The sequence below is a fragment of the Pantherophis guttatus genome, chromosome 2, assembly GCF_059756535.1.
Source record: "Pantherophis guttatus breed Tessera chromosome 2, ASM5975653v1, whole genome shotgun sequence".
Classification (NCBI taxonomy): domain Eukaryota; kingdom Metazoa; phylum Chordata; class Lepidosauria; order Squamata; family Colubridae; genus Pantherophis; species Pantherophis guttatus.
In genome coordinates, this window is record NC_142064.1 from 111,701,502 (window position 1) to 111,725,099 (window position 23,598).

Genomic DNA, 23,598 nt, shown 5'->3' on the forward strand with positions numbered 1-23,598 from the left:
TAGGAGTGTGAACTGTATTTGCATACAAAATACTTACCCCCCTATCCCTAATGAAGGACTTGCTGAACCACTTGTCAAAAGGCAAGATTTTCACCCAGCTAGATCTAAGGGAAGCCTATTACCAGGTTCGCATAAAAGAGGGAGACAAATGGAAAACTGCTTTTAACTGCCCGCTGGGCAGTTTCCAATTCCGGGTCATGCCTTTTGGACTTCAAGGGGCCCCCGCAGTCTTCATGCAATTGATCAATGAAGTGCTACATGAACACCTGTATAACGGGCTCCTGATTTACCTGGTTGACATTCTTATATTCAGCAAAAATATGGAAGAGCATGTCAAACTAGTCAGACAAGTGCTGAAAAAACTCTTAGCTGCCAAACTCTATGTGAAGCTGTCCAAATCTGAATTCCACAAGGAATCTTTGGACTATCTAAGATACCGAATGTCCTTTGCAGAGGTCACACTCCCATTAACTGAGCTTCTAAAAACTGGTCCGTCTCCTACCCAGCCAAAACCCACCACCCCCTTGCTTGGACAATGGACTGTCAGAAATCCATTGAACATCTAAAACACCTATTCGTGGTGGAGCCAATCCTCCAGCACGCTGACCCAAATAAACCCTTTATAGTCCAAGCCAATGCTAGGGACATGGTAGTAGCGGCTGTTTTACTGCAAAGAAACACTCAAAATGAATTAATGCTTTGTGCTTACGTTTCAAAAAAGTTAAGGGACAGTGAATGCAGATGGGTGGTATAGGAGAAAGAGGCTTTTGTGGTGCAATGGGCTCTCTTATCCTGGAGACACTTCCTAGAGGGAGTAAAGGAGCCTTTCGAAGTGTGGACTGACTGCAAAAATCTTGAGGCATTGAAGACCTCTCAGAAGCTTTCCCCCAAACAAGTTCACTGGGCTCAGTATTTTAAATGCTTTAACTTCAACCTAAAATACATTCCGGGGCGGGTGGGAAACTATTGGCTGATGCTTTGTCCAGAAAGCCCCAGTTTGACAGCCAGCGAGAAGAGGTAGTGGATGCCATAATCTTTGATATCCAACCAGAAGCCCAAACACACACTAGAGCACAAACGTGGTGCGGTTCCACCCTCCCTGAAGACAAGTTGACAGCAGAGCTAAAAGCGGCACTCTCAAACAATATGTGGTTTAAGGAGAACCAGATGGACTTAATTTTAAGGGAGGGATTGGCTTGAAAAGGGAGTAAGATTTATGTGCATACGACTCCTGATGCTAAAGCGTAATTATGATTCTCAACTAGGGGGCCACTTTGGATTTTTAAAAACCCTCCATTTGACTAGAAGACAATTCTGGTGGCCAAGGATGAAAACTGATGTAGAGGACTACGTAAAAAGCTGCACAATCTGTGCCACCATGAAGTCCAGATCAGGGAAACCCCCTGGGCTTCTCCAGCCCATGGCCGAACCCACAAAACCCTGGGAAGAGATTGCAATGGACTTAATTGTCAAACTCCCGGTCATTGGGGGAAATACGGTGATTTGGACTGTCATTGATTTATTCTCCAAGCAAGCACACTTTACTGCCTGCAGCGGATTACCTTCTGCCAAAAAGCTGGCAAAACTTTCCATGAAGCACCGTCAGGTGTGCCTCCATTCAAAACTCAAGAAAGAAAAGTCCCAACTCCATGTTTGTAGAGAAAGGTACTTTTACTGAGCATGAACTGAATGCAACGAAAAGAAAGCAAGATCTGAGGCAATAGGCATGAAAATTACATATTGAAAGTATTCCCAAATCCCTCCCCCCAAGGACCCTGGCTGATCATAATTTATTGGATCATAATCCAATAAAAGTTATATGGAATGGACAAAAAAGAACATTGAGATGGACATTGAACCAAGAAATATTAAAAGAAAAGGAATGTAGAAAGAGAACTAGATTTTTTTCTTCAAAGAGAATAGAAAAGAAAAAACATAGTTACAAAATGTATGGGATACAGCCAAAGCATATATTAGAGGATTAGTTATAACATACAGAGGAAAACAAAACAGAAAGAAGAAACAAAATCAAAGAATATTTGAAGAAGAACATAAGACGTTAGAGACAGAATTACAAAAAGATCCACAAAAAAAGGAAATAAAGAACCAAATGGATTTAATGAAACACAAATTGAGTTTAATGGAGAAAGAAGAATTAGCATGGAAAATTAAAAGTGTTAAAACATTTTTGAAAATGCAAACATTCCAGGAAGATGGCTGGCATATAAGTTAAAAAGAGAGAGAGAGAAAAAGAAATTGATAGGTAAACTAATGGATAATGAAGGGGAAATTCACTACCGAAATGAAAACCCCCCAAAAAAGTGATTCAAAACTATAATAAGACTTCCGGTGGCACCACAGGCATTGGACGTTCCTTTGGGATCGTCAGCCCCGTGATCTTGTAAAACTGCCAAGACAGTGTAAATCTGCTGTCTAGCAGTTTGGAAACTTTCCCCTCAGGAGAAGAGGGGGAGGTGAGCAGCCGGGTGAAGGTAGAGCTCCCCCAAAGCCCCAGGAATAATTCTGGAGCTTGGAGGGTGAGAGCTCCTTAGAAGCCTGACAGAGTTCTGGATCCAGGTCTCTTCTGCTTTTAAGCAGAACAAGATGCCGTGACCACCCCTGCAATCAACAATTAACAGTGAATTCAAAAGCAGACAGAGCAAAGACAGGAGTTACAGGAATTGCAAATACTGAACTTTAACTCTGTATCTATACTTCTTCCTTCTGAGGCTATTTTGTAAAACAAAGAGGAAAGGAAATGGCGCTGGAACTCTAAAGGGGTGTGGAAAGTGAAAGTTAAGAGGAAAGTGTTTGTCAAGGTTGACAGCCCCATTTAAAACCATCTAAATTGCAGACTTTGTCAGCCCCAGTGGATCCTCAAATACTGACACTTGAAGCCCTTCAGGAGGCTTTAAAGAGGCAAGCCTTGGTTTCGGAAGAAAAAATTACCTCTGTTTTTGAGGAAAAAATCAAAGATGTGTCTGAGGAGATGGCTGAAATTAAGGAGGTAATTCAAATTTGAAATAAAGAAATAAGAGAAGACATTGTTTTGGCGCTTCAGAGTCTGGCAGGACATATCGAATCGTTGGAAGAAAGGGTGGAAGAAATTAATCAGTTCAATTTGAATTTAGAGAATAAAATGGGCGAGGTTCAAACTAAGATGGAAAATGCAGACGCAGAAGTTACAATGATACAATATAGAGCGATGGAGTTTGCCCTGAGAGTAAGAGGTTTGAGAGAAAACAATCAAGAGAATTTGAGAGAGATTTTTGCAGAAGCTTTTGCACAAATAACTGGAGATTCAAAGGTAGAGTCTGAATGGCAAATAGATAAAATTTACCGTGTTAATTCATGGGTTGCTAGACAGAGACAATTACCAAGAGACATTGTAATTTATTTTACTACGAGGACACGAAATGAAATCTTACAAGTTTCTTACAAAAATAAAATCCAAGTGGTAGGACAGGAAGTTTTAGTAATATTTAGTAATAAAAATACCCCCCAAAATGTTGAGAGCTAGAAAGGATTATGCCTTTTTGGTCAATTAACTTAGAAATCACCAAATACAGTACAGATGGGAAGTTCCAGCTGGATTAGTGGTGAATTATTCAGGAGAAAGGTATCGTCTCAATACAGTTTGAAAGGCAAGAGATTTTTACACCAATGTACTAAAGGCTGGATGCCCACTGTCTTCAGAAGCCGGGAGAAGAAAAGAAGCAGAGGTGGCAAGAAAGGGGGGGAAGGAAGGAATGCAGGCACAGGTTCAAGGAGGGGCCTCGATTCCTCAAGAAGATTTACTGCAACCTTCAGGCATTGTTCAAGCTCTGGAATCATTTGAAAAAATAGAAGAATCAAAGGGTCAAAGACAGACTCAAGCGGCAACCAAACGTAAAGAACAAGAATTAAAGACACAGCAAACCCAGATGATAATCCAAGAAACTACAAAAACAGAAGCAGTGGGAGGAGCAAGGCCGAAGATGAAAATTCAGGAGGATTTTCAGTTGGCACTCCAAAAGCTTCAAGGTGCCAAGAATGGCAACTAGATTTTTAATGTGGAATGTTAATGGTTTAAATTCACCGCAAAAGAGAAAGAAAATATTTCATTATTTGAAACAGTTTAAAAATTAAGTAATCTGTCTGCGAGAAACACATTATCAGAACAAGAGACCAAAAATACTTGATAAATGCAAGATTGGGAACACACTTTGTTGCATCTACTCCAGAGAAGAAAAATGGTATAGTTATATATTTAAAGAAAGACTTAATGGCTAAATTAATTGAAGCAGATGCCCAAGGAAGATACATAGCAATTGAACTTTTAATAGAAGGGGAAAAATACTTTTAATTGGAGTATATGCACCTAATCAACAAGAAAAATTTTATAAGCTTTTACATACCAAATTAATACAATGGGATTATAAATCGTGTATATTACTGGGTGACTGGAATGGAGTACTGGATACCCAAAAAGATAAAAAGGGGTCTTTGCAAAACATCCAAATGCGTGCTAGATTGCCTAAATCCTTTTTCGATATGATGGATGATATGGAACTGAGAGATATCTGGCGAGAACGGAATTCTGAAGAACAAGACTTTACATTCTTCTCTGATAGGCATCAATCCTCTTCTAGGATTGATTTTATATTGATTACTAATGATTTTCTTTCTAAGGTGAAGAAGACGAAGATATGTCCAAGAATCTTAACAGATCATAGCCCGGTTTGGATGGAACTGGAATATGGAAAGGGTCCCAGGAGGTCTTGGAGGTTAAATGAAAATTTGTTTAGATATGAGGAAAATGTGAAAGAATGTAAAAAATTAATGAAATAATTTTTTGTTATGAATATGCATAAGGATACACCCATGGAAATGGTTTGGGATGCAAGCAAAGCATATATGAGAGGTATTTTAATACATTTGAATAATATATATAGACGCAGACAGGGAAAAAAACAGATGGAGTTAGAAGAGGAAATAAAAAAGAAAGAGCAGGCATTAATATTGAATCCAGCAGATAAGAAAATAAAAGAAGCAATTATTTTATTGTGAGGGCAGTTTAATATGTTGATGGCAGATCAGGTTGCAACTAATTTACAATATGCTAAACATAATACTTTTTGCAATGCGAACAAACCAGGTAGATGGTTAGCATATATGTTAAGGAAAAAAACAAAAGTTACGTATTATAGAGAAAATAGATTATAAAGGTAAAGAGGTGTATCAACAAAATATGATTAAAAAAGCATTTCTAGAATTTTATACGAGATTGTATGCTAGTGATAGAATCCAAGGTATAGATATAGATAGATACTTACAGAAGGAGAATATTCCTATAGTTACAGAAGAGCAAAGGGAAAGATTGAATCAACCCATAACTTCTGAGGAAATTCTCTTGGTAATTAAGCAGTTAAAAGTTGGTAAGGCTCCGGGAACAGATGGATTGACAGCCAACTATTATAAAAATTTGCAGTTAGAAATGGTGGAACCACTTAAGGAATTATTTAGTAAAATACAATTTGGAGGAGATGTACCCCCATCTTGGAGAACAGCTTTTATTTCTTTGATTCCGAAGGAGGACCAAGACCATAGTCAGCCAAAAAACGACAGGCCTATAATCTTAACACAGATTATAAGATTTTTGCTAAAATATTAGCAAACAGGTTAATGTTAATTATTTAACAGATGATTCATAATGATCAATCTGGATTGATAAAAGGGAGACAAATGAAAAGTAATGTAAGGCAAATTGTTAATATATTGGAGTATTTGGGGAAGAATAACCAAGTCCCTGCAGTGCTTATATTTTTGGTTGCGGAGAAAGCATTTGATCAATTGAAATGGCATTTTTTAATGAAAATAATAGAAAAGATGCAGTTTGGAGATTATTTTACCCAATCTATTAAGGCAATATACCAGAAACAAACAGCACAAATAATAATCAATGGTAGTTTAACAGAAACCTTTAAAATTGAAAAAGGAACAAGACAGGGATGTCCCCTGTCTCCACTACTGTTCATCTTGACTTTGGAACTTTTGTTGAATAAAATACGTGGGTCAGATAAAATAAAGGGAATTAAAATTAGGCATTATGATTACAGATTATGAGCATTTGCAGATGACTTGGTTGTTACTTTAACCCAACCAGTGCAATTGGCTATAGGTTTAATGGATATAATTAATCAATAGACAAGTATCTGGATTTAAAATAAACACACGGAAAACAAAGATAATAGCTAAAAATATGACTATAAACCAAAAAGAAGAACTAGAAAGAGTAACACAATTCGAAATAGTAAAAAAGGTTAAATACTTAGCGGTTTATATTACAACTTCAAATGTAAAATTATATAAGTATAATTATGAACCATTATGGCAAAAAATACAGAAAGAGATGGACAATTGGAAAAAACTACAATTGTCCCTGTTGGGAAGAATAGCAGCAATAAAAATGAATGTTTTGCTTAAGTTTTTATTTCTTTTTCAAATGATACCAATACTCAAAAAAGACGCAAATTTGGGGGAATGGCAGAAGAATATTAATAATTTCGTTTGGGCAGGGAAAAGACCGAGAATAAAATTAAAGATAATGCAAGATATACATGAAAGAGAAGGTCTCAAAAAGCCCAATTTAAGATTATATTATGAAGCAGCTGTCCTATCAGCAATCAGTGATTGGATTAATTTAACAGAAGAAAGAATTTTGAATATTGAGGGATATGACTTGTTATATGGTTGGCATGCCCATTTATTATATGACGAGAAGGTGGATAAGACTTTTAAAAGCCATATATTAAAGAATGCTTTATTGCGTGTCTGGAAAAAGTATCAATATAAACTAAATGATAAGATAAGATAAGATATGGGCAGTACCCAGACATGCGATAGAGAATATAAATGTAGAACAAAAACAAGATGTGATTACATATAAAGAGTTTCTTAATATGGAAAGAGGTACATTACAGTTAAAGTTTTTGAATGTATTAAAAGAAGAAAGGATAATTCAAACTTGGTTTCAGTACGGACAGTTACAAGCTAGATGGAAAGAGGATCAGAAAATTGGTATCAGGCAAACGGATGAAAACTTGGTAAAACAAATCAGGGACCAGAGTCAAAAGCATATAAAAAGGTTATACAATACACTGATAGAAATAGATTAAGAAATGGAGTTAGTTAAAGATTGTATAATAAAATGGGCACAAAATATTGAGGAACCAATAATGATGGAAACGTGGGTAAAAAATATGGGTTAGAAATGTAAAATTTACACAAGCTCAAAATCTGAGAAAATTTTTATAAAATGTTTTATAGATGGCATCTAGATCCTAAAAAGTTAGTTCATATGTACACAAGTTTACAATCTAAGTGTTGGAGATGTGAGTGTGATGATGCCACGTATTATCATATATGGTGGACATGTAAAAAAATCAAAGCATTTTGGATAAAAATATGGTGGATTATGCAAAACATTCTTAAAAAGAAGATAAAGTTTACCCCACAGCTGTTTTTGCTGGGTATAATTAGAGATTGTACACTTATAGAGACTAATTTGATTTTAAATTTAATAACTGCAGCAAGACTTTTGGTGGCGCAGTATTGGAAGAAGGAAGATTTGCCTACGATTGAAGAATGGACACTAAAAGTAGCAAATTTAGCAGAGATGGCCAAAATTTCAGCATATCTGAAGGACTATTCAAATGAAAGATATATTTTGGAATGGAGAAGATGAATTGACTATATTCAAAACAAATATCGGACTAAAAAGTTTCAAATAGTTTATGAATGAAAATAGAGATTTTAGAAAAGTACTTATATTTAGTCAAGTAAAAGGGGAGTTAAAGCCCAAAAGGAAGATAGGAGTCTATAGATGGTTAGCTTATGTTAGTATTTGGTTGTTGAATGCTATACCCTGTATTTTGCTCTGGGAAGTCGGGGGGGGAGGGGGGATGGGAAAATATTTGTAACATTCTCTAAAACTTTTCAATAAAAAAAACTATTATAAGAAGTTATATGAGCAAGAGTTAATATAGGAAGAGAAAATAAAACAATACTTAGAAAAAGTGGAAATACCTAAAATACCTGAAACAGTTAAAGCATCATTAGACGAACGTATATCTATGATGGAGTTAACAGAAGCAATTAAGAGGCAAAAGAATTGGAAGTCATCAGGACCGGATGGTCTACCAGCAGAACTATACAAAGAACTGGAAGAAACTTTAAGCAAATCAATGTTGGAAGTATTTAATGAACTTTTGTTAGAGGCAAAGGAACCAAATTCATGGATGGAAGCATATATTACCCTTATACTGAAAGAAGATGCAGACTTACAACAAATAAAAAACTACAGACCAATATCCTTGTTAAATGCAGATTATAAAATATTTGCGTCAATAATTGCAGAAAGACTAAAATGATTTTTAAATCAATTCATACATACTGATCAAAATGGTTTTTTACCTAAGAGACAAATTAAAAATAATATGAGAATAATTTTAAACACCTTGGAATATTATGAAGCACATCCAGAGAAGCAAATGGTGTTGATCTTTATAGATATATAAAGATATAGATATATTTTTATAGATATATCTTTAGTTTATATATAAACACAGAAAGCATTTGACAATGTGAATTGGCAATTTATGCTAGCACAGCTAAAAAAGATGGATTTTGGGGAGAGATTTATTAAAATGATTAAGGTGATATACCATAAGCAAACTGCAAAAGTGATGGTAAATGGAGATATGACTGTGAAAGTTAGCATTAAGAATTTTAGGTACAAGACAAGGATGTCCTCTGTCTCCATTATTGTTTATATTGACGTTGGAAGTATTAAATAGAAATATTACACAGAGCTAAAAGGCATGGAGATTAAAAGGGAAAAATATAAATTGCAGGTGTTTGCAGACAATTTAGCTTTTATTTTGGAAGATTCATTAACAACAGGGCCTAAATTAATTTTTGCTTTGTGAGATTTTGTGTGTTTGTGTAGTTAAAGTGAAACACTACAGAAACACACTAAATCTCAGAAAGCTGCACAAATATTATTTTTTTTTATTTTTATTTTTATATAAAAGCAGTTAAATTTAAAACTTCCTAAACTTTAAATGGCTAGGTCTAAAAAAAGAACAACTTAAAAAAACCCCAATTAAATATTTTTTTAAAGCTCCCAAAGGAGAAAAAAACTTACCCAATAGAACAAGGTCTCCAACCTTGGCAACTTTAAGACTTGTAGACTTCAACTCCCAGAATTCCTCAGCCAGCTTTGCTTTGCTGGCTGAGGAATTCTGGGAGTTGAAGTCCACAACTCTCTGCCTGCTTGATTGCAGGCAGGGAGATTCAGTTGCTTGCTGATGCAATGGATTGCAGGGTTTACAGCAAGGTGTTGTGACCAGCAGCTAAGGTAAGCAAGTTGAGGGGGGGAGGGGGAGGGATTTTTGCTACCGATTAGCAGGCAACTCAGCTGGGGTCATCAGAGCTTGGATCATCAGAGCCATTTAAAAGGAAAAAAAGGCTCTGATGATCGCGCGGTTCAGCTGGGCATGGGGGGCGGTGGCAGGGATTTTTGCTACCAGTTCTCCGAACTGCCCGCCGCCATCGCTACCTACTCGCCCGAGCCAGTCCGAACCAGGAGCATTTCACCCCTGGAGTAGATATTCAGATAGTAAAGAAAGTTAAATATTTAGGGATCCAGCTGACAGCAAGATGTGTAACAATTAAGGAAGATAATTATTGTAAGTTGCTGAAAGAAATCCAAGTAGATTTGGAAAAGTAGAAGAATCTGCTATTATCACTGCTAGGAAGAGTAGCAACAATTAAAATGAATATACTGCCAAGATTATTGTATTTATTCCAGACAATTCCAATAAAACTGGAAACAAAATATTTTGAGGAACTTAATAAAATAATACACAAGTATATTTGGCAAGGGAAAAAAAGCAAGAATTGGTTTGAAAATGATGCAAGATATAAGTAGAGGAGGCTTTGGACTACCAAACTGGGAATTGTATTATCAGGCTGCAGTACTAGCATGGATGAAAGAGTGGATTGTATTGAGGAATACAAGATTATTGACTTTGGAAGGACATGATCTACAATTGGGGTGGCACGCATTCCTATGGTATAGAAAAAATAAGATACATGGATATTTTTAGAGACATTATATAAGGAATGCACTAATGTCAGTGTGGGAGAAAACTAAAGAACAACACTATTTGAGGATATCAGTTTGGCTTTCAACAATGGAAGCATTGATTCACCCAAATATTATTAATATGGGAAATATTGTCAGATATAAAGATATTTTGAATGAAGAAGGGGAACTCAAAATGAAAGAAGAAATGAGTGAGCTATGGATTGATATAACATGGTATTCACAAGTGCAGAATACAGTCTAGATATGAAAAAGATGCTAAATTACAGGGTTTCAACATAGAATTAACAGAGTTAGATAAAATCTTAACAGGAACAGAAGAAAGGTTAATAAAGAAATTGTATAGTTACTATAAAATTGGTATAAAATTGGAAGAGGAACAAGTAAAAGAAACAACAATAGCATGGGTGAAAAACTTTGATTATACGATAGGTAAAGATAAAGATTCCCCTTGAACATATGTGCTAGTCATTCCTGACTCTAGGGGGCAGTGCTCATCTCCAGTTCAAAGCCGAAGAGCCAGCGCTGTCCGAAGATGTTTTCGTGGTCATGTGGCCGGCATGACTAAATGCCAAAAGTGCACGGAATACTGTTACCTTCCTGTTATGTAGATTCAAGGATCAAGCCCAATAACTCATAGAAGTCATTCCTTTTCTAATAAATATATTTATTATTTCTATTAAACATCTTAACAGGTATCATGACAGGAGAGAGCACAAGATGAAGGAGCGGGATGGGGCTTATATACTAAGGAGGCGGAGTCAAGGTAAGGAGGAGTTATGAGGGAGTGGTTATTGGAAAAGGGAATTAATATTTACATCCTTTTGATATATACATCAATCAATCATAGGGTTAGTCATTTACATGTGACACTTCCTACCACAGGTGGTTCCTATTTTTCTACTTGCATTTTTTACATGCTTTCGAACTGCTAGGTTGGCAGAAGCTGGGACAAGTAACAGGAGCTCACCCCATTACGCGGCACTAGGGATTCGAACTATGAATTGCCGACCTTTCGATTGACAATCTCAGTGTTTTAGCTACTGAGCCACTGTGTCCCTTTTTTTTATTATACAATAGAATTAGATAAATGGCAGAAATTGTGGGACAGGAAGTATAAATTAACGATGTCAACTGCATATAAAGAGAATTTGTATAAGATGTTTTACGGATGGCATATTGCACCAGTGAGGTTGGCAAAGATGTTTAAAGATAAATCAGCTAAATGTTGGAAGTGCCACCAAATACCTGGATCTTACTATCATATGTAGTGGACATGTGGAGAAGCAAAGAAGTATTGGACAAAAATTAAGATATGGTTGGAGGAGATGATACAACAATGTATTGAGTTGAAACCAGAAATATTACTCTGCTAGGAATTTTACCTGAAATTTATAATAAAGAGAATGTATATTTAATTATTCATGTATTAACTGCAGCTAGAATTGTATTTGCACAACATTAGAAAAGTGACGAGATTCCCATTGATGAGAAGGTGATTAGGAAAATATTAGAATGTGCAGAAATGAACAGATTAACATTAGCAATTAAGGAGAAAGAACAAACAGAATATTATATGATATGGGAAGTATTTTAGTTGGAGAATAAAAAAGAAGTTTGGAAATGAAGAAGGCTAAAGAACAAATAGAAAATAAATTAAGATATAATAAGATGAAAATTGTTAGTACATGCATGATGAGAATAATGATGTTTAATGTTAATATGACATTATCATTAGAAGTTATTAAGAAGAAAATGGAGAGCTTTACAATTTTTAATTGTTTAATATATTATAAGATTAAGTTTAGAGAAATAATGTGAATGTGAATGTGAATTGTGTTGCAAATGGTGAAAGAAATTGCACAGAGATGTTTGTACCCAGATGACACACTGCATAAGGAAAGATGGAATGTTTATCTTTGTAATTGAAAAACAAAAAACTTTTTATCATAAATATGCGTCAGTTGCCAAGGGTCTGGATTTTGATCATGTGATCATGGGGATGCTGCAATGGTTGTAATTGTGAGAAACAATCATAACTCACTTTTTCAGTGCCATTGCAATTTCTAACAGTCACTAAATGAACTGTTGTAAGTTGAAGACTACCTGAACTTTCAAGGTTTAGGAAAAAATTCAAGGACTTTTATGTTCAAGTGGCTTTCTTAACCATCCTTTCAGTCCAGGAAAAAAGGCTAGAAAGAGAAAGAATAATGCAAATCAATGGCTGGTTATGCAAATGAAAGTCAGCATGAAAAGATTTAGACTTTGGGACCATGGTATGAAAGATTAGAAAGAATATAGTCTCATAAAGGTTTTTATACAGTAGTCTATCTACTGATATCTAGAAACGGAAAATAAGGTTGAACTCTTAGTACATGAACAGCAAAAATGTTATTTGTAATCCCAAAGACAAATGTTGGGATTAATGATACAACCAAGAGCCTGGAAATAATATCTAGGGACCAGGAGCAACAAGGCATCAAAGCAAAACAATATGGTGTGCAGGTAGTTTTTTCTTTCATACTGCCAACCATAGGTCAACACTCAACAAGGCAACGGAGAGTTCTAGAAATAAACCACTGGTTTATGGAATGGTGCCATTCAGATATCTTTGGATTTATAGACTGTGTTTTACATTACCTACCAGAAGAGCTTTTGGCAAGAGATGGGCTGTATCTCACAAGCACTGGAAAACAACTGGCTCAGTTTACCAGAAGGACTTTAAACTAAAAATGGAAAGGGAGAGTGACCAATCTTTAAGACCAAACCCAAGAAAACAAATCTGACAATGAGGAAGACAGTGGTGAGAAGGAAATGGACCCCCAAGGAACTTGGTGGGATTAGAATGTACTGCTAAAAGATAATGTGGAATTGGGATCGTAGAAACACCCAGGAGCATAGAAGAGTTCAGAGGCAGATGCATAAATAAATGTCTTAAATGTAATTATTCATATGATAAATCATATTAACTATGTACAACAGAGATCAAGTCTCATGAGGAACAAACATGAAAAGAGAGAGATGGAGAGAGCAAGGTGGAAAAGGTTGGAGGGGGTTTTATACTCAGGGTAAGCCCCTTCTTTCCACATAGGGGTGGAGACACTCTCTGCCTCCACTGGTGTCTATATGATACATGTGCCAATGGCTTGCAAATACTTGACAGTTCCCCTCCTTGCGAGCCAATGGCATGCAAACACACTAATGCAATGCACAACAGATTTTACCCTGTGAGACATAACTTCCTACACAGATCTTTGTGCCTATCTGCTGGTAGAGGTTTTGTGAAAATGTCAGCTGTTTGATGTTTGGTCTGACAGTGTGTTAAAGATATAAACCCCATCTCTACTAGTTGTCTAACATTTTGATAACGGATATCAATATGTCTGGATCTTTTCCCCACCGCATAGGCTTTGGCAATGCCTATGGCCCCGGTGTTGTCTTCTATAATTTGGATGGGCAAAGTCGGTAGTGTCCAGATGCTAGAGATTAAGGCATCAAACCATATCAGATCATTCCCTGCCTCCGATAGGCATGCAAATTCGGCCTCAGCGGTGGAGCATGAAACAAATTTCTGTTGCCCCACATGCCAATGGATGGGTGCCCCATTTAATAGTACCAAGAAGCCCGAAGTACTCCTACGTGTCTTGGTATCTCCGGCCCAGTCCGCATCCGCGAAGCATTTTAATTGGGCCTTGTCTCTATTCTCAGGTTCCAAGCGAAGCACGTAATCTGCTGTGGTCTTGAGATACCTTAATAACTTTTTAATGGCCAACCAGTGGAACTGGGTAGGATGTTCCACTTGTCTGGATAGCAGGTTCACGGCCAGGGCAATGTCTGGATGGCTCCAATTACTTATATATAATAATGAGCCGACCACTGACCTAAATAGAGTATTATTTTGGAACTCTGGGCTATCCTTGTGTGCCAATCCATAATAGTCGATCTGCATTGGGATAGCAGTTGGCTTGCTATCTTCCATTTTACATTTCACCAAAAGTTCCTCTATCTTCTCCTTTTGGGAGAGTGCAAAACCTTTTGGTGTAGTGATGATTTGTACGCCTAGGTACTTGTCCACATATCCTAAAGACTTTAGAGTAAACCTTTTTTGTAGGGTCCTGGCAAATATATTACATCCCCCCTTGTCAGGCCCTATATATAAAATATCATCGACATACACTAGGACTTTCTCTATCCCACCTTTGGTATCCCTTGTGAAGGTACATTTATCAGCTGGAGATGGATGGAAACCCAATGATTTGAGTGTTGTAGTCAGGCATTTGTACCACATTCTGCCTGATTGTTTGAGGCTGTACAAACTTTTCTTCAGAAGCCAGGTGTGGCCTTCCTGCTGCTGGAATCCGGGGGCACCTCTGACATAATTTTTTTGTTTTAGATGTGCGTGTAAATAAGCAGTTTGCACGTCGAATTGAAAAATGTGTTCCCCATGTGCTGCTGCGGTGACCAAAGCAGCCCTCACACTTTCTGCTCTCACGGTGGGGAGTAGGTTTCATCAAAGTCCTGTAAGTAGCGCTGTGCGTAGCCTTGTGCTACTAGCTGGGCCTTATAAAGGAGTTTGTTGTTGGGCATTGGCTTGACCTTGTAGACCCAATGGGTGCCAATTGCCTTCCTCTGCTGGGGACTTCCATGGGGATGAAGACTTTCAATTTTTTTGAGACTGTCCATTTCTCGCTCCATTGCCACCCTCCACCTGCACTGTTCTTCCTCGGGAAGCTGGAGGACATCTGTGTATGTTTTAGGGGCCATGGTAACGCTGCTGACCGAGGCCACACAGCCAATGTCCAACCTTTTGGGTGGCACCCCTTTATTGGAGCGTTTTGACCGTCTGGGGAATTGCCACTCATCATCATCACTGTCATCCGGAGCATCGGTGTCAGAATTGGAGCTGCCGGATGCATCTTTCCAAGCGAAATGAGACGGGCCTCTGTCCCAGGTGCTGTGAAGATATGGACGTTTTGGTGAGGCAGGAGGTGTGAAGTCACCCAGGGATTGCTTGTCCAAATCGTCAGAGTCAGGTAGGGATTCATCACTATCTGGATCTTCGCTGGTCTGTAGTTTGGAGTATGTTGGTTTATCCTCTTTAGGTGGTGCTGGTAGTTCAGTGTCATTTCTAATAGGGGAATAACCGGATTTATTGGAATGAATTCAATTTGGATTTGACCCCTCCTCAAAGGAAGCTGATCTTGAGACAATGACAAGGTTATTTTTGTCTACAAATCTAGAGGCCTTGCTACCGGTTGCATAACCTATAAATCTGAGCTTCCTTGATACCTTGCCCCCCTTTCTTCTGAGGTGCTTGGGAATATGGACCCAGGCATAGGAACCAAAAATTCTCAGGTGTGAGAGGCTAGGTTTCCTTCCGTGGACCAGGAAGTATGGGGTTTGGTTAATGGCACTACTCCATGTCCTGTTGACTAGATAATTAGCCATTTTGACTGCTTCTGCCCAAAAACCTTGGCTCATGTCGGCATCTGCAAGTAAGCAGTTCATGACATTCTGCAGCACGCCATTTCTCCTTTCTACAATGCCATTCTCTGAAGGTGTTTGCAGCAATGATTTAAAATGGAGAATACCTCTCTCCTTCATCCACTTTTCAAAAGTCCTGGATGTAAACTCAGTTCCCCTATTGCTCTGCACCTGAGCAATGCACACCTTGTGTTGCGTTTGGATCTGGTTGTAAAGATATTTGAAGTTGGTAAAGACTTCAGTTTTGTCCTTTAAAGTAAATACATGGCCATAACGAGAGTAATCATCGACTACCGTTAAAAAATAACACCCCTTGCCAAGGGAGGGTCTAAAGGGAGGGTCACTGCATTATATTATTTGCCAGCTGAACTCATCATTTCTGGACTGTCAGACTCTCCGTAGCTTTGCCAACTTCTTATCAGTAAGCTACGTGTATCCGCATCCACCCATATTCCTTCACTTGCTCTCACACTCTTTCCTTTGTTCTCTTGCCAGAGGTCTGGCTCAGATAGCCGGCAAGAATTATTTTTAAAAATGTAACAATTAACTTTTCTTAGTTAGTGAGGTGTTTTATTTTCTTTATAACAAATAAATGAGTTTTATTAGAAACCTTTCTCGCGTTTCTTTTCAGAATATTGCAACAAGGAATAAGCCTCGATTCATCTACTCTAAACCAGGGTAATTAGTCCCAGAGCCAAACATGGGATTAATAAATGCCCTGACATTCTGGTAGCACTTGGACGGTTTGATTTATGGCTTTTTTCCTTGTTTTGTTATTTCTGATAAGAGCGCATAGGCAATTAGTTTTTAGCTACTGAGGTACGCTAATTATATTGCTGAGATGCCGAAACAGAAGTAAAACAAATACAAAATGTATTTTGCTGAGAAGGTGGCAGAAAGGAGGTTTCCAGATTTCCAGCCCCTTACTACAGCCACACGCCTGGAACAAGAAAAAGCCGTGGGAACAGAAATGGAGACAGATAAGACAGAAGCTGTTTTTGAAGATGATGATTTACGACTGAGGTCAGTAACATTTTCTTCTGATCTTCCAAGCTCTGGAAAAGTCTTCCCAGAACCTTCTGAATTTGTAACGCTCGATGCAAGGCTAAAGCAAACTGCTGAGCAAAATTCCTCCCACACAGAGAGAGAAACAATTCATTACTCTTCTCAAAGCCCTGAGCTCACCCAGCGTGAGATGGCTATGAAAGCCTATCGTGACCGTATAAAACTCTATGAACAGCAGCTATCCCAGGCAAAAATGGCTATATCTATGTTTGAGCAAGATAAGGGAGATAACTTAAATTTTTCAAAAAGCGCCATATTGTCTTCTTGCTCAGAGCCAAAGACACTCCCCCTGGTGGATTCTGTGTCAGGCCAATTAAGGCAAAGAGCACTGCATACGTCACATGAAAGTCTCCCTGATCAAGTTACACATGTCTTACATAACCACTCCTACTCTAAAGCATACAATCCCACGTATGCAAAGCTGCCCAAAGCTAAAGGTGCAGCACCATCTGCTGGCAAAAGTAATTTACTACAGGAAGCTGAAATGCCACAAGTGTTTCCACAGGCCCAAACTCAAACACCCCCTGGCGGTGTTGGTGTCCTTTTAGATGGAACACAGCAAAGGCAAATGACTGCATCTCCAGCAGGTCATGCCAATATTGCAGATCAAGCACAAATGGCAACTGGAATACAGCAGATTCCAGTGCATCAGCCACAGCAGCTACAAATGCCTGCATATGTGCCCCAGCCACAAGTGCAAATAGGGCCACCTCCTGGCCCACCTCCAATGGCACAACCAAGACCATTTTTAGGTCCACAACAGGCACAGCAAATACCACAGGCATTCCTGCCAGCACAGCCAGCATACCAAGTGCAGGCTCCTTACCAGGCATTTTCTGTCTCTCTACTAACTGGTGAGTCAAAACTAAAAATGTCTGAACTCCACGGTTCGAGATTGAAACCCGGTGAACAAATTGGAGGACATTTGACCAAACTGAAAGGTCTGAGAACAGAATTGAGAGAAAGAGGCCATAACATTGAAGATATTCAAATGATCAGCATCATTATTAACTCTTTGAATTATGAATGGAAAGATGCTGTTACAAAAATTAACCAAGTCCCTATTGCTCAACGCACAGTGGACAATGTCTGTAGACTTTTAATTGAAGAAGAGGCATTCATGCTAGCCACACCACACTTGAGAGGACCACCCGCATCAAGAGCTCCAGCTAGGCGCCCCTTCCGAGGAAGGACCTACGCTCCAAGGATGCCAAGATGCAACACCTGCAATCGTGTGGGACATGCCACCCGGGATTGTCCCCAACGAGTTCCAGCTCCCGTCACGTACCAGCCCAGAGGAACAGATTCCAGAGGCAGAGGCAGAGGCGGAAGACAAGGTCGTCGTGGTCCCCGGCGTGATCCACAAACTCCACTCGCCACATTGGCTTTAACCAATGATCCACAACCTCAACCAGAGTACGACAGACGACTCCTGTGGACTTTGGACAGTGGTGCAGCATTGCATGTTACCTACAGAAAGGAACTCTTCACAGAAATGCACGAGCCTGAACCTGAACTACGTGAACTTTATTCTTTCTCCAATCATCCTTGTCAGGTCAAAGGAAAAGGAACTGTTTATGTTGAAGAGCTCGATGCATTCATTCCTGATGTTTATTACATACCAACAGCAACCAGTAATTTGCTTAGTCAGTATCACTTGTCTAGAATGTTAAAGTTCCAAGTTCACCACCTTGAAAAAGCAAGTTACATAGTTAAAGATGGAGATATTGTTGCTGAAACCATACTAATTGGTGGTGTTTATTACTTAAAGCCAAAGCCTAAACCACAAACACAGGCAAGTATGCAAACTCCAAAAAGGCAGAGCACAGGCCCAGAGAGAGATGCTCCAGTGAGAGATCCTGTTGCTATTCCTAAGGCTCCTAAAGCCAACAAAAATAGAGTTGGTAAACAGGTTGCTCAGAGCAAGCCTGAGGTTCCGCATAAAAATGTTAATGTTGAGAATTCACTAACTGGTAAACCTTTGCATTCCAGGTGTATCCATAAATGGCATAGAAGATTGGGGCATGCCAGTTTCCGTGTTCTTAGGAAGATGCCGGAGTTCGCAAAAGGTTTGGATCTAAAGGGGTGTAAGGTGTTTTTGGATTGTGCTGTATGCAAGAAGGCCAAATCCAAAGCAGCAGCCATTCCCAAACGCGCTACACGCCTGTCAACACGCATTTTTGATTTGGTTCACATTGACATAGTTGGTCCATTCCCGCCATCATTTGGTGGTAGAAAATATTTTCTAACAATTGTTGATAATTACTCTAGATATGGATATGTGTATCCTATGAAAGAAAAATCAGAGACTTTTCAGATCTTTAAAGACTTTGCAACCCTTGTTTCTACCCAACACCAAGTTCGCATCGCCAGAATCCAGAGTGATCGTGGTGCCGAATTCATGTCTCAGCGTTTCCAGGACTGGATGCGTAAGAATGGAATTCTTCATCAGACTTCATCCCCTGACACACCGGCTCACAATGGAGAGGTACTGCAAACCATGATGCGTTGTCTCCTAGAAGACGCCAATCTTGGTATGATATACTGGGGTGAAGCTATCAAGTATGCAAATTACATTGTCAACCGTACTTGGAGCAGTGTAACAAATCAGACTCCTTTCTTCATGTTGTATGGCTACAAGCCTGATCTTAAAAACATTCATATTTTTGGTTCATATGCTATGGTGAACATTCCCTTAGCTCAAAGAAGAAAAGGAAGTCCAGCAGCAAAGAGACTGAGATTTATGGGTATTGATGATAACTCAAAGTGGAGCAAATTTATTGACTCTAAACATGCAATTGTGATTTCCCAATCTGCTAATTTTGAAGAAGATATTGACTGGTCCAGGATTCATTCCAATGATCCTGGAGTTTATTTTCCCAGAGATGATACTGCTGATGCCATGCAGATTGATGATCAAGATTTCACTGATTCTTCTCAACCCGATGTTCCGTCTTCGCAAGCCGCGGATGCTGACGCTAGCGACGAAAGTGAGGACGAGGACGAAGCAGAAGAAGACTGGACAGTTGTCCCGAGACGTTCCAAGAGGGCCACAAAAGGAATCCCTCCACAACGATATTCTTGGCAACTGACAAAAGCACCCTTGCCTTTGATTTGCAATGTCACACTTCCACCTGATAATTTCACACAAATCAAGCAGCTCCCTGATTCAGAGCAAGACAAATGGTATGAAGCAATGCAGGTTGAAATGGACAGGCTAAAGAAACTTAAAGTATTTACACCTGCAAAACCTCCAGAAAACAAAAAGGTCATTGGCACTCGATGGGTCTACAGAATCAAAAAGAAACCAAATGGTGAGTCACTGTACAAGGCCAGACTTGTAGCTCAGGGTTTCGCTCAACGTTATCCTGAGGACTACACAAATACTTACTCACCGACAGTTAGAACTGAGAGTGTAAAAATTGCTTTAGCAACTGCAACTATCCTTGGTTTAGAAGTTTTCCAGTTTGATGTTGACACGGCTTATCTACATGCAGACCTAGACGAAGAGATCTACGTGAGAAGTCCCCCAGGATTCCGACAGCAAGAAGGGGATACCTGGTTCCTAAACAAAAGTCTCTATGGTCTGAAACAATCTGGTTTAATGTGGTACTTATGTCTTACTGACAAACTAAATTCAGTGGGGTTTATTAAGTCCGAAACTGATGAGTGCGTGTTCCCAAAAAGATCTAACAATGCATATGAGATAGTTCTTGTTTATGTTGATGATATTGTTTATATTGGTCCAAATAAGCAAATGAGTGAAATTTTTGCCAAAGCTTTGCAGAGATACTTCACATTGAAATCATTAGGTCATATCAGCACTTATTTAGGTGTTTAGATTGAAAAGACACAGAAAGGGTTTAGTCTTTCACAAGAAGATAAAATTGAACAAATTTTGCATCATTGCAACATGAAAGATGCTAACACAACAAAGACACCCATGCAAACAGATTTTCACAACTTGACACAAGAAGAAAGTCCTGAGTTCGAGGATCAAACACTTTATCGTTCAGTCATTGGGTCACTGTTATACATTAGTAGTTGGACCAGACCCGACATTGCACTTAGTGTTAATCTTTTATCACGACACGTAGGTAAGGCAAAACAGTTTCATTGGACATGTATTAAGAAATTACTGAGATACCTAAAATACACCAAACACATGAAATTATTGTTAGAACCAACACATACTGATTATGCAGAATTATGTTGTTATGCAGATTCTGATTGGGCAAGTGATAAGAAATCACGCAAAAGTACTTCAGGTTATATGATGTTCTTAAATGGATGTCCTGTTTATTGGCAAGTACGTAAACAGAATTTTGTTTCTTGTTCATCTACTGAAGCTGAATATGCTTGTGTTTCAGATGCATGTAATTCTCTAACTTGGTTTGATGCTTTAGTCACAGATATCTGGACACACCCGATCCGACTGACCACCGTGATGGAAGACAATGAATCGGTGGTTTATATTTCTGAATCTCATTTTACAGGTTCTAGGTCCAGACACATTGACATTCGTTACCAAAACATAAAGCATTTAGTGAAAAAAGGTTTTGTCAAAATGCAATATGTATCTACACATGATCAAATCGCTGATATGCTCAACAAACCACTTCCAGCAGCTCAACACGAGTATCTGCGTGAGAAGATGTGCCTTATTTGATGATGTACTGATATTCGCTCAACTGGCAAAAGAAGGGGAATGTCACTGCGTTATATTATTTGCCAGCTGAACTCATCATTTCTGGACTGTCAGACTCTCCGTAGCTTTGCCAACTTCTTATCAGTAAGCTACGTGTATCCGCATCCACCCACATTCCTTCACTTGCTCTCACACTCTTTCCTTTGTTCTCTTGCCAGAGGTCCGGCTCAGATAGCCGGCAAGAATTATTTTAAAAAATGTAACAATTAACTTTTCTTAGTTAGTGAGGTGTTTTATTTTCTTTATAACAAATAAATGAGTTTTATTAGAAACCTTTCTCGCGTTTCTTTTCAGAATATTGCAACAAGGAATAAGCCTCGATTCATCTACTCTAAACCAGGGTAATTAGTCCCAGAGCCAAACATGGGATTAATAAATGCCCTGACAAGGACCAACCAAATCCATGTGTACCAGCTGATAAGGGTACCTTGCACGTCGGGAAGAGACCTTAGGTGTAGCAGCAGTTTTTGATTTTGCTGCCTTACAGATGGCACATTCCAAATGGTATTACGATTTTTTATCTTAAGGCCATCGGAAAAATCTTGCATTTTCCTAATAACTGGGAAGCTGGCATGGCCTAGCCTGCAGTGTAAAATATGTGCACAATCCAAATGTAAAGGTTTAGCCATGCACACTTTGTCAACCTTATGTATCTTATCATTACCAGTTTTGGTCTGTGCAGTAATGACAGTAGGCACTGGATTAATGGTCACCTTAGACTTTCTCAGGGTTGGCTGAGGAGTTGTGATCTTAATGGGCTCAGCCTTAATGGCTTTGGATGTCCTAGGTGTCGAGCGTCAGCCATTCCCTCGACACATGATCCCAGGGACTGTGACAAGCCAGAAGAACAGAGACACGGTGAAGGGGGGTGTTGTAGCGTTTAGCAGGCATGGTGATATCAGGTGGTGGACGGTATGGGAATCTGGGGACAGGGGCAATAAAACGGTGTTAAAGGAAGCAAACGCCATTCAATATGAGGGACAGCGAGATCCAGAAGTAACTGGCGATCCACAGCAAACCCGAATGAGTAAATAGCGCGGTTACTTTAAATGTACAAGTGAGCAAGGGCAGGGCGCTTGGGGGCATTCTATAAAGCCGGATAAGTGGAGGAATCGGGCGTCTCCGACTTTGTTTTTCATCAAAGAACTTCAGCGCTTACTGTATGACCACCGTGTAAACTACGTTTAAACCGGATAGCTTCACCTTTTGAGTGTGTGCGTGTGGTGTTTGTTCGGCGGAGCACAGGTGGTTCCAGAGGAAGCTGACAGAAAGTCGGAGACCCTTTATTCTTTTGTATTGAGGACTGCGAGCAGCTGCGATGGCAGAGGGCATGACAGATGATGCCATGGTGTTGGACTTGGGGACGGAACTGGAGGCGGAGGTGGAGGAGAACATGGAGACGGAGGAGCATTGTGAACAGCCAGTGGTATGCCCCAAACAGAGAGTGGTGTCACCGCCCCCGCCAGAAGACAAGCAGGAAAGACAGGATTCATTGGGGACTGAAGCTGCTCGAAAACCATCTGGGAATTGGTGGCAAAATACTGCTATACTAGGGAAGTTGGGGTTTCAGACAGCTACCCCCCCTCTAGCCCCTCAATTCCAAGGGTGGCAGGAAAGGCGATGGACAGAGGAGGAGGAAGAGGGGGACTGGAGTTATTCCTCCGGCCCCGGTATAACCACCATGGATATGTTGAGGGAGAGGTTTGGGGAAACTAGCTTCCAGGATGCCCCCTCTTGGCAGCCCTGGGCGCCTGGGGCAGACCAGTCGAAATCATGGCAGAGTGGGGTGGGAGCGTCAACTGGCGGAATGTCCGAATCCAGAGTGCGTTTGGCCAATCCAAAGCTGTGAGTAGACCGTAGTCAATACAGGGGCGGAAGGGATGAAGACCCTGCTCCCCAGGGGGTGGGGTTCCTCATCAAGTGAGGGGTTACATGGTACACGATGACAGCCACACAGTCAGGGGCATTGTGAGGACCAGGAGGGTGAGCCTGCTGCTAGACGGTCCCGCTCATGGGAACGAAGAGCCCCTCGGGGTGGAGAGCGGTCCAGGCGTGAACGGGATCCAGCGCCTGCATGGATCCCAGGGCCTTGGGTACAGCAAATACCATGGGGCCTCCCTCCCTTACAAGCCTCATTCGATGGGAATCTGGACCGTGTAGCCCTCTTTCTAAGCCAGGTGATCAGCTACAT

The 23,598-nt window shown here is 39.6% G+C and overlaps 1 protein-coding gene and 1 pseudogene across 1 annotated transcript in view; one reads left to right on the forward strand and one right to left on the reverse strand.

Annotated features, from left to right (window-relative positions):
- LOC117677548 (ultra-long-chain fatty acid omega-hydroxylase) overlaps positions 1 to 23,598 on the reverse strand; it is a 103,195-nt gene that overhangs the window by 31,263 nt on the left and 48,334 nt on the right. The gene's annotated exons all lie outside the window — the stretch shown is intronic.
- LOC148115261 (uncharacterized) lies at positions 51 to 22,442 on the forward strand (annotated as a pseudogene).